General features: G+C 38.5%; 1 protein-coding gene across 1 annotated transcript in view; it reads right to left on the reverse strand.

Annotated features, from left to right (window-relative positions):
- The window catches only part of LOC120860168 (probable ubiquitin carboxyl-terminal hydrolase FAF-X), a 142,257-nt gene that overhangs the window by 129,257 nt on the left and 592 nt on the right, over positions 1-12,408 (reverse strand). The window lies entirely within an intron of this gene.

Consider the following 12,408-nt stretch of genomic DNA (forward strand, 5'->3'; position numbering starts at 1 on the left):
GAATGTTAAATCAATTACCCTTATTTTGTCCCCATACACAGAATACCAAAATGATAGCTTTATTCTCCTTACTGAAGTACTTATCACACCTGCTGGGGAGAATGAAAAAATGGTAGTCCTTCATTTTAAAAGACAATTTTACAGTTTCTTACTAAAGTAAAAATAGGTTTGCCATACAATCCAGCAATCATACTCTTGGTTATTCAGCCAAACAAAAACTTACCTCCTAACAAAAACTTGCACATAAACATTTCGGGCAGCTTTACTCACATTTGCCAAAAACTGGAAGCAACCAAAATGTCCTTCAAAAAGTTAACGACTGCAGCAACAAAAAACAGGAAAATATTATTCATAGATAAATGGCACACTAACCAACAAAAAGACATAGCGAAATCTCAAATCCATGCTGTTCTAAGTGGTTTCAGTTAGAAAAGACAACATTCTGGAACATTCTAAGTAATATTCTGGAAAACGCAATACTAGAGACAGCAAAATTGACAGCGGCTGCTAAGTATTCAGCAAGAGGGAAGAAGAAATGAATGAGTAGAGAACAGCACATTTTAAGGAACTGGAACATTCCCATATGATATAATGATATATTTGTCCTAACCCATAGAGCTCTACAATACAGAGTGCACTCTAACATGAACTATGGCCCCTTGTTAATGATGTATCAATACAGATTTATGCATTGCAACAAACATACTAAAGTAAGCTGTAAACAACAGAAGAGGGCAAATAGGAACTGTTTTCTATGTAATTTTCCTGCAAACCTAAAAATCCCTTCAGTTCAGTTCAGTCACTCAGTCGTGTCCAACTCTTTGCGACCCCGTGAATTGCAGCACATTCAGCTTCCCTGCCCATACCATCTCCCAGAGTTCACTCAAACACATCCATCGAGTTGATGAAGCCATCCAGCCATCTCATCCTCGGTCGTTCCCTTCTCCTTCCCCCAATCGATCCCAGCATCAGAGTCTTTCCCAATGAGTCAACTCTTCGCATGAGGTGGCCAAAATACTGGAGTTTCAGCTTCAGCGTCATTCCCTCCAAAGAACATCCAGGACTGATCTCATTTAGAATGGAATAATTGGATCTCTTTGCAGTCCAAGAGACTCTCAAGAGTCTTCTCCAACACCACGGTTCTAAAGCATCAATTCTTCGGCACTCAGCTTTCTTCACAGTCCAACTCTCACATCTATACATGACCACTAGAAAAACCATAACCTTGACTAGACGGACCTTTGTTGGCAAAGTAATGTCTCTGCTTTTGAATATGCTATCTCGGTTGGTCAGAACTTTTCTTCCAAGGAGTAAGCGTCTTTTAACTTCATGGCTGCAATCACCACCTGCAGTGATTTTGAAGCCCAGAAAAATAAAGTCTGACACTGTTTCCACTGTTTCCCCATCTATTTACCATGAAGTGATGGGACCAGATACCATGATCTTTGTTTTCTGAATGTTGAGCTTTAAGCTAACTTTTTCGCTTTCCACTTTCACTTTCCTCAAGAGGCTTTTTAGTTCCTCTTCACTTTCTGCCATAAGGGTAGTGTCACCTGCATATCTGAGGTTATTGATATTTCTCCTGGCAGTCCTGATTTCAGCTTGTGCTTCTTCTGGGCCAGCATTTCTCATGATGTATTCTGCATGTAAGTTAAATAAAAAGGGTGACAATATACAGCCTTGACATACTCCTTTTCTTATTTGGAACCAGTCTGTTGTTCCATGTCCAGTTCTAACTGTTGCTTCCTGACCTGCATATAGGTTTCTCAAGAGGCAGATCAGGTGGTCTGGTATTCCCATCTCTTTCAGAATATTCCACGGTTTATTGCAATCCACAGAGGCTTTGGGATAGTCAATAAAGCAGAAATGGATGTTTTTCTGGAACTCTCTTGCTTTTTCGATGATCCAGCGGATGTTGGCAATTTGATCTCTGGTTCCTCTGCCTTTTCTAAAACCAGCTTGAACATATTGAAGTTCACGGTTCACAAACTGCTGAACCCTGGCTTGGAGAACTTTGAGCGTTACTTTACTAGCGTGTGAGATGACTACAATTGTCTGGCAGTTTGGGCATTCTTTGGCATTGCCTTTCTTTGGGATTGGAATGAAAACTGACCTTTTCCAGTACTGTGGCCACGGCTGAGTTTTCCAAATTTGCTGGCATATTGAGTGCAGCATTTTCATAGCATCATCTTTAAGGATTTGAAATAGCTCAACTGGAATTCCATCACCTCCACTAGCTTTGTTTGTAGTGATGCTTTCTAAGGCCCACTTGACTTCACATTCCAGGATGTCTGGCTCTAGGTAATACTCCCTTAAAAAATAGCTATTAAAATTTTTTCCACTTTGAAAATAATATATTTCCACTTTCAAAATAATATTCATTAACATATAACTGGGTTTCAAATGGAACACTGAAAATATTTTAATCTACAACTTAAATTTTAAAACATGGTAAATATTAGGAGATAACACAGAGAAACTAAAACTTCATAAGATTCTCAAAACCTTTTACAATGTTAAGGGCATGAAACCAAAAAAGTGTTAACTGCTAACCTGTTAAGAAATCCAACATACAAAATAAGCAGCTTCTGCTAATTCTCTTTTAGTGATAAAAAACAAAGAATCAACATAAAATTTTACATGCAACTATCTAAAACAAAGTGTCAGACTTTATTTTGGGGGGCTTGAAAATCACTGCAGATGGTGACTGCAGCCATGAAATTAAAAGACGCTTTACTCCTTCGAAGGAAAGTTATGACCAACCTAGATAGCATATTCAAAAAGCAGAGACATTACTTTGCCAACAAAGGTCCGTCTAGTCAAGGCTATGGTTTTTCTAGTGGTCATGTATGGATGTGAGAGTTGGACTGTGAAGAAAGCTGAGTGCCAAAGAATTGAACTGTGGTGTTAGAGAAGACTCTTGAGAGTCCCTTGGACTGCAAGGAGATCCAACCAGTCCATTCTGAAGGAGATCAGTCCTGGATGTTCTTTGGAAGGAATGATGCTAAAGCTGAAACTCCAGTATTTTGGCTACCTCATGTGAAGAGGTGACTCACTGGAAAAGACTGATGCTGGGAGGGATTGGGGGGAGGAGAAGGGTACAACAGAGGATGAGATGGCTGGATGGCATCACTGACTCGATGGACGTGAGTCTGAGTGAACTCCGGGAGTTGGTGATGCACTGGGAGGCCAGGTGTGCAGCAATTCATGGGGTCGAAGAGAGTCAGACATGACTGAGCAACTGAACTAAACTAAACTGATCTACAACAAAATCAAATCGCTGTAGTCTCTACTCTTTTTATGAAAAAAAACTAAGATTTCTCTTAACAGATACTTTTTACAACCATTAATATTCTTCACACTCAACAAAGGTATTCTCAGCAAGACAGCCAACATTTTATCTGCTCCAGAACAGAAAGTAGCACTAGAGAGATCCTCAAGGCAATAATTTGATGGCCCCTACCAATAGTCAGTCCTATGAGTAAGTCATTGGTCCACTGTCAAGCCTTCAGGTAGAAGACTGCTACCATAGCTGACACTCAAGAGTACAATATCTAGAGATAGCCTGAACCAGAACTATCAATGGTTAAAGGAATAAATACAACTTGAGAGTTATAGTAAGATAAGATAGCAACCATCATAGCTCAGTTGGTAAAGAATCCACCAGGAATGCAGGAGACCTGGGTTCAATCCTTGGGTTGGGAAGATCTCCTGGAAATCTACTGGGTTGGGAAGATCTCCTGGGAGATTTACTGGAGATCCCATTCCAGTATTCTGGCCTGGAGAACTCCAGTCCATGAGGTCACAGAAAGATAGAAACAACTGACTGACTGTCACTTCACTTTCAAGATAGCAAAAAGTGAGTCTATTTTACTTGCCCATACCTTGAAGCATTTGGGAATCTCAGTTTCCAGATAAGGAACCAAAAACCCATATTCCCTCAAGTGGAAGCTCAGAGACTTAAACACTGGACCACTAGGGAAGTCTCTTAAGTCTCTAATTTTAAGGTTAAATAACTCACAAACTGGTTGAACCACTAGTACTGCAACCCAAGATATCTTAACAAACAGAAGGATACTTTTAACTACCAAACTCCCCCTTCACTTGTCACATATGCTGATCTCAAAATACATAACTTCACTCCAGACACCAAGAACTTCACTCAAGAGACATTACAGAAAAATTTCTGAATGGCATATACTATAGCACTGTTTCTTTAGATTCTTTAGTAACCAGTAAATCAATAATATGGACTTCCCTGGGGGCTCAAACGGTAAAGCATCTGTCTACAAGGCAGGAGACCCGGGTTCAATCCCTGGGTTGGGAAGATCCCCTGGAGAAGGAAATGGCAATCCACTTCAGGACTATTGCCTGGAAAATCCCACGGACAGAGGAGCCTGGTAGGCTACAGTCCATGGGGTTGCAAAGAGTCAGACAAGACTGAGCGACTTCACTTTTACTAAATCAATAATATATTAATAATTTACTAACAATGTGATAAAGTAATTTAGATTATGTAACAACAATCCCTGGGAGTCATAAATGTTAATAAGTAAAAACTCAGTTATTCAATAATATTTAGCAAGTAAGAGAACATGCTACTACAAATGGATTTAAATTTGAAGAAATAAAGTTGCTTTTAAGGCAGGACAGCCTGTCAATTCTAAAGGGGATCAGCCCTGAATATCCACTGGAAGGACTGATACTAAAACTCAAAGTATTGGAATACTTAGCAAAAAGTAAGCAAAGAGCTGACTGACTGGAAAAGACTTCGATGCTGGAAACATTAAGGGCCAGAGAAGGGACTGACAGGATGAGATGGCTGGGTGGCATCACTGACTTAACAGACATGAGTTCAAGCAAACTGCAGGAGATAGTGAAAGACAGGAAGCCTGGTGGGCTGCAGTTCATGGGATTGCAAAGAATCGTATACAACTTAGCAACTGAACGATAAAGGCAGAAAAGAAAATTTCTAAACACAAAATTCTCCCCGTGTTGTATGAGTCACCACCTCCTCCCTCCTCTCTAGTCTGCATCTGTACTACACATTTACTAGATTCCCTAAAGAAGACACAGAATGGCCTGAACACCCAGAAAGGGGAGAAAAGGCAATTTATTCCTGGCACCAGTAAACTAATTAGTAGCAAATAATATTTCTTTCTCAATTCTGTAAGAGGTCACAAAAACTCGTTGCTTGCCTTGCTGGCAATGTAAACTGTCAATATATTACTCTGATGAGTTAACACAGGAGAGAAAAGGAAGATAAAACAGGGTTCTACTGAATGGTGCTATCTGTAGCACCATTAGCTGAAAGGAAGCCAGGAAAGCGTCCCATGATTCTCTTTCCACTAATGTAATTTCCACAAAGCCAGCAATGAGGATTACTAAACTAATCCTTTACCGACAACAATTTAATTTAAAGCAGTTTCCATGGCTCAGATAACACCCTATCCTAACAGGGAATGGATATACCTGTAGACACTACTACATTAGTCTCGTCTAACTCTCAGCCCCTCTACCACCAGCTTACAAGATGAGTAAGTGAGTGAAGTCGCTCAGTTGTGTCTAACTCTTTGCAACCCCATGGACTGTAGCCTACCAGGCTTCTCCATCCATGGGATTTTCCAGGCAAGAATACTGGAGTGGGGTGCTATTTCCTTCTCCAGGAGATCGGCCCGACCCAGGGACTGAACCTGGGTCTCCCTCATTATAGGCAGACACTTTACCGTCTGAGCCATTAAGGAAGTCCTAAATTACATAAAGCATTCAGATAATCAATTATTTTTATCCTGTTTCAATCAATTCTTATATATGCTATGGATAACAAACATATCAATCGCATATAGGTGATTATAATTATTTACAGAAAGGTCTGGGCAACCACCTCAAGTAAAAAGAGGAAACTACATTCAAATACAATTAATCAATCTCATATCAAAGGTGGAAACAGATACTAAACTCACAATGGGAACACCTCTCTGACAGAGAAATAAAATATTAAGGAGAAAGAAAGATATTTTTAAAAACCTGAGATGAGGACTTCCATGGTGGTTCAGAGGCTAAGATTCATTGGTCCCAATGTACACATCCTTGGTTTGATTCCTAGTCAGGGAAATAGATCCTACATGTTACAACTAAGAGCTGGCATGCCAAAGCTGAAAATTCCGCATGCTGCAACAAAAACTAACAGACTCAAATAAGTGAATATTGAAAAAAAGAGAAGAATCAAAGGCTATTTTAGTTATATGTGAATCATTCCGCAAACCTCAGCCACAGAAGATGAAAAATAACTAGCTCTAAGAACAAGAAAAATCCTCCCCAAAAGAACAGTATGAAGTTATAAAATTGTAAACCTCCAGTTTACAAGGAAACACCCGAGTTAAAGTAAATGGAGTATACGAAAGAATTTTTTTGGTTATGTGTGAGGCTTTTAAGAGCTGGAAACAGAAAGTTCTGTTAAAACTAACTTCATCATGGGTGTTTTAAGCAGTATAGTGAGAAGTTTGGGGGAGGAAGCAGCAGCAGTATTTAACATAGAGACAAGGCTTATGAAGACTCCAGGTGGAATGAGCAGTTAGTATATACCTAAACACTAAAACCTTAAGGAAACAGAGAAAAAACAGGAAATTTTTATTAAACTGAAATACAAAGCAACTAACAAAAACTTTGATTCCAAGTAATATTCAAGTATTTACCAAAACAAAAATGATCACAGCATATGCAACCAAAACAGCAGACAATCTAAAAAGGGCATCAAGTGGAAGATTAACTATATCACAATACATTTATAAAATGGAGTATTAACAGGCCTGAATAATCCTAGTTACAGATAACTTTATAAATGACAAAGTAAGTACTAACTTGTACCTACAGTATTTTCACTTATTTTTAAAAAGTGAATACAAAACAATACCTAACTAATTATACAATTGTTTCTACATGGTGCTATCAGAGATAAAATATTTGCACACAACTGTTCTGTCTTCTACTTCTCTTCTATGGGGTCCAAAACTTTTTACTCATCAACAATAAACATATCTTTAATAGACACATGCACCCCAAATATACACGTTGTACGTAAGTGCTTAGAATAAAATGTAGGCTACACTGGAGATATACTCAAAGCCAAGGGCTCTCTGAGTATCCTTTAAGACCAGAAGCTTCAGCACCACCTGAGAACTTATCAGAAATGCAGACTCTCAACAGTACCACTCTAGGCTAAAATGAGTCACTCAGTCATGTCCAATTCTTTGAGACTCCATGGACTGTATAGTCCATGGAATTCTCCAGACCGGAATACTGGAATGGGTAGCCTTTCCCTTCTCCAGGGTATCTTTCTAACCCAGCTCTAGGCTAAAATGAGTCACTCAGTCATGTCCAATTCTTTGAGACTCCATGGTCTGTATAGTCCATGGAATTCTCTTTCTCCAGGGTATCTTTCCAACCCAGGTTTTCCTCATTGCAGGGGAATTTGTTACCAGCTAAGCCACAAGGGAAGACCAAAAACACTGGAGTGGGCAGCCAATCCATTCTCCAGAGGATCTTCCCGACCCAGGAATCAAACCAGGGTCTTCCGTGGATTCTTTACAACTGAGCTATCATCTAAAAATCTAAGGACAGCGTACAACTCTGTATTTTTACAAGTAAATTTTTCTATACATTTCCTGGAACACAAAGGACTACTATTTTACATTTCTGAAAAACTACATCAAAAACAACAAAATTTCTTAACAATAAAAACATAATCTGTCCATCAGCAGACGAATGGATAAGAAAGCTGTGGTACATATATACAATGGAGTATTACTCAGCCATTAAAAAGAATACATTTGAATCAGTTCTAATGAGGTGGATGAAACTGGAGCCAGTTATACAGATTGAAGTAAGCCAGAGAGAAAAACACCAATACAGTATACTAACACATATATTTGGAATTTAGAAAGATGGTAATGATAATCCTGTATACGAGACAGCAAAAGAGACACAGATGTAAAGAACAGACTTTTGGACTCTGTGGGAGAGAGAGAGGGTGGGATGACTTGGGAGAATGGCATTGAAACATGTATACTATCATGTAAGAAATGAATCACTAGTCTAGGTTTGATACAGGATACAGGATGCTTGGGGGCTGGTGCACTGGGATGACCAAGAGAGATGATATGGAGAGGGTGGTGGGAGGGGGGTTCAGGGTTGGGAACTCATGTACATCTGTGGTGGATTCATGTCAATGTATGGCAAAACCAGTACAGTATTGTAAAGTAAAAAAATTAAAAATTAAAAAATAAATAAAAAAACATACTCTGGACTTCCCTGGTGATCCAGTGGCTGAAACTGTGCTTTCAATACAGGGAGCCTGGGTTTGATCCCTGGTCAGGGAACTAGATCCCACATGCCATAACCAGGGCATGTCACAGCCACACAAATAAAATACTAATATATATATACATATATGCATTGGGACTTCCCTGGTGGCTCAGACAGTAAAGCATCTGCCTACAATGCAGGAGACCTGGGTTCAATCCCTGGGTCGGGAAGATCTCCTGGAGAAGGAAATGGCAACCCACTCCAGTATTATGCCTGAAAAATCCCACGGACGGAGCAGCCGGGTAGGCCACAGTCCATGGGGTTGCAAAGAGTTGGCCACGACTGAGCAACTTCACAAATAAAGTTATCCAAACATTTTTAAAAATAAACTCACCAATTAAAATATTCTGTATGTGTTGGGAGCCACAGGAAAAGAGAACTTTAACTCTGTTGAATACACATCTTGGTGGCTACTTCTCAGTAATGAAATAATTTAATAATCTTTAAAAAAAATGTTACCAAAAAAACTTTAATCAAACCTGAGTCTATTCTGATTGTCACGTTTCAATGTTTAAAGACGAAAAATACAAACCAATGATTATAGAATACTATGACAATAATTTGTACAAAAGATGGAATCACCACTAGCTGACCTCAGAACTCAATCTTCAGGTCTGTGGAAAGAACAGTATCTTAACAAAATGATGCATACTAAGTGCTAAATAGCACTAACATAATTAAAATGCAAAAGTGAAAGTCGCTCAGTCCTGACTGACTCTTTGCAATCCCATGGACCACATACAATCCATGGAATTCTCCAGGCCAAAATACTGGAGTGGGTACCCATTTCCTTCCCGGGGATCTTTCCAACCCAGGAATCGAACCCAGGTCTCCTGCACTGCAGGTGGATTCTTTCAACTGAGCCACAAGCGAAGCCCTAAAATGCAAAACACAACTTTAAAAATGATGGTTTGTGCCTCAAATGGTAAACAATCTGCTTGCAATGCACAAGAGCCAGGTTCAATCCCTGGATCAGAAGAGAAGAAAATGGCAACCCACTCCAGTATTCTTGCCTGGAAAATCCAACGGACAGAGGAACCTGGCAGGCTACAGTCCATGGGATTGCAAAGAGTCAGACACTGAGTAACTAACACACTAAAAAATTAAAACTGCATGCTTAGAAACATTAACAAACTGTTGACAAATTAAATGGGAGCTATTGCTGGGGAGTTGGGAGCAGAGTGTAAAAACAATTACCAGGATATTTTAAAAGCTCCACAAGTGCTTTTAAGGTATCAGGGTAGAGCAAAAAACTGTTAAAGCTTTCCCAAATATTGTCAGACTCTATATTCAAATAAGACTACTTAATGATAATCAATGTTTTTAAGGACACAACTTCTAACAGAGCAAAATGAAAGCTAAAGTTTTATTTCTTGAGTACTGAATTAAGGAAATACATCAAGATTCAGGAAACATAAGGTAAAAGTAAAACGCAAAGGCAATATAGAAGTGTCACTCTCACAATGGCTGCCCAACAACTGTACTTAATACCACTGGAGGTTTTCAGATGGCCCAGGAGTAAAACTCTGCCTGTCAAGCAGGAAATGCAGCTTCAATTCCTGGGCTTCAATTCCAAGCCCCTGGAGAAGGAAACCTGGGGAATCCCATAGACAGAAGAACCTGGTGGGATACAGTCCATGGGGTCACAAAAGAATTTTATGACTCTTATGACATGACTTAGCAACTAAACTACCATCACCACCACAATTTTTTTTAACAATTTAACTGTCACTGTCATTAGAATATAACTTATGCAATGCTACTGTGAGAATACACAAGACACATCAATATATCAAGTGTAGTTCAGAAATAAGCCCTTATTTATAAAACCTTTTTTAATATGTCAAATGATTTTCAACAAAGGTGCCAAGACTACCGTAGGGTGAAAGAAAAATATTTGAACAACCTTCCACGAATCAACTGGATATCCACATGCAAAAGATGAATTTGGATCCCTTAACCACACAATACACAAAATTTAACAAGGACAGCAGACCAAGACATAAACACTTTGTAAAATCCATAAGAAATATGAACCTTTATGACCTTCAGCTAAACAAAGATTTTGTGGCTAGACATGAAAAGTGATAAAAAGAAAAACACTAATAAACTGAACTTAATGACAATTAGAAACTACTGCATTTCTAAAAACACCATAAAGAACACAGATTAATAAGAGTAATACTGCAAGTCATATACCAGAGAAAAGATACAATATAAACAGAGGAATTTTTTTTTAAATGGGACTTTAAATAGATATTTCTCCAAGTAAAGATATACAAACAGCCAACAAGTAGATAAGATTATGCTCAACATGACTAGTCAGTAGGAAATGCAAATTAACCACAATAAGATACCACTACAAGTCCACTAGAATCAGTATAACCAGAAAATCAAAATTAGTCAAAATGGACTGGAAATCTCATAAACTGTTGGTGAGAATGTAAAATGGGGCAATCTTGTGGGGAACAAGATTGTACAGTTTAAATTAATCTTAAATTTAAATACAATCCAGTAATTCTGCTCCTAGGTACCAGCCAACCCAAAACCATATTGTTCCCACACCAACGCTTGAAAAATATCCGATTTCAAACACAGTAAGTTGCATCAAAGAAAAATTATCCATGAAAACTTCTTTATCTTACTCTAATATTGAAAATGCATTTCAAGGTAACCAGAAAGACCCACTTCTACCCATTAATATGATTTACAGTAAAAATCTGCTCTTAAAAAAATTACTTTAGAATGCAGAGTCTTAAATGTAATTAATGTTTTGCTGTTATGCAGTCGCCACCGAAATTCTCTCTAAATTTATAAGAAACATTAAATATGATTAAGTCCAACCAAAAAAAGGAATAACATTTAAAATATCAAGATGATATAGCTTAAACTTTATATATATAGGAAAAATGGAACAAAAATAGTAACAACCTATGTAATGTATCTTGAAATTTATGAAATATAACATATAAAAAAGCGTCCTTTGAAATAATAATGGCAAATAGCTCCTAAATATTAAGACACTTAAGCTACATGCTTTAATTTTCGAATGAGCAGAACGAAAATTTATGCTTAAGCTAGGCACCGAAGGTTATTGTCAGGATATAATCGTACTTATAGGATATAATCTTTAATAAGACTAGGAAAAAAAAAAACTTTCCTAAGAAGAGCATACCAAACTGTTTTTTATGTACACGAATGTCATGCAGCTTTAACGAACGAATGCCTGCGTTCCCTAGTAAGAAAATGTTACAGGGCATATATCATTTAAAAATTACAGAACGCAAATTTAATCCACATCTAAAAGCTAAAGCTCAAAAAGGTTTAAAAAGCTCTTACATTACTTAAAACACCTGTAGGAGAATGTGCACAGTGGCATATTCAAGTAACATTTTAGCAGAATTTCTTAAGTATGTGCTACACAACTGTAATATTTCATAATAAATAATTTTATATATATGAAACGTAATGGATCACATAACAAAAATGAAACTGTACTACTTAAGAAACTGATTGAAGCTACTATTTCTGTAGCAAAGAAAGAAAAAGGTGAAAGCAAATGTGGAATAGATTATCTTCACCACCACACCTTCCATTAACCCCCAGACATAATCACTTTGGTGTAGTAGTATTCGGGAAGTGCACAAACGTCAAAATCTGACAGACATGCGGAGCTGCAGCCCAACTCCACTTCAAATCGCTCTGTCTCAGTGATGGCGTTTGCCGTTAAGTGCAACGAGGAGACCAATTTCCTCTGAGGATTGTGTCACAATTCCCGAAGGTGGGGCAGTTAGCCTCCCGGCACAGGAAAAAAAGCATACCGGAGGGGGGGGGGGGAAAGGGGGGGGGGCGGGGCACTGGAGACAGAGACAAGATCCATTTTCCTTTACAGTTCAAAACACAGGCACTTTTCTAGAGCGCCGGATCCGCACCCATTAGCGTGGTTAGACACTCCACCCGGGTGGTGGTGGACAAAAGAGGGCCTAACAGCCCCCACCCCAACAAAAGGACGAAGATATACTTAACAGGCTCCAGCCGCTGAAT

Source organism: Oryx dammah, unplaced genomic scaffold, assembly GCF_014754425.2.
Source record: "Oryx dammah isolate SB20612 unplaced genomic scaffold, SCBI_Odam_1.1 HiC_scaffold_11032, whole genome shotgun sequence".
NCBI lineage: Eukaryota > Metazoa > Chordata > Mammalia > Artiodactyla > Bovidae > Oryx > Oryx dammah.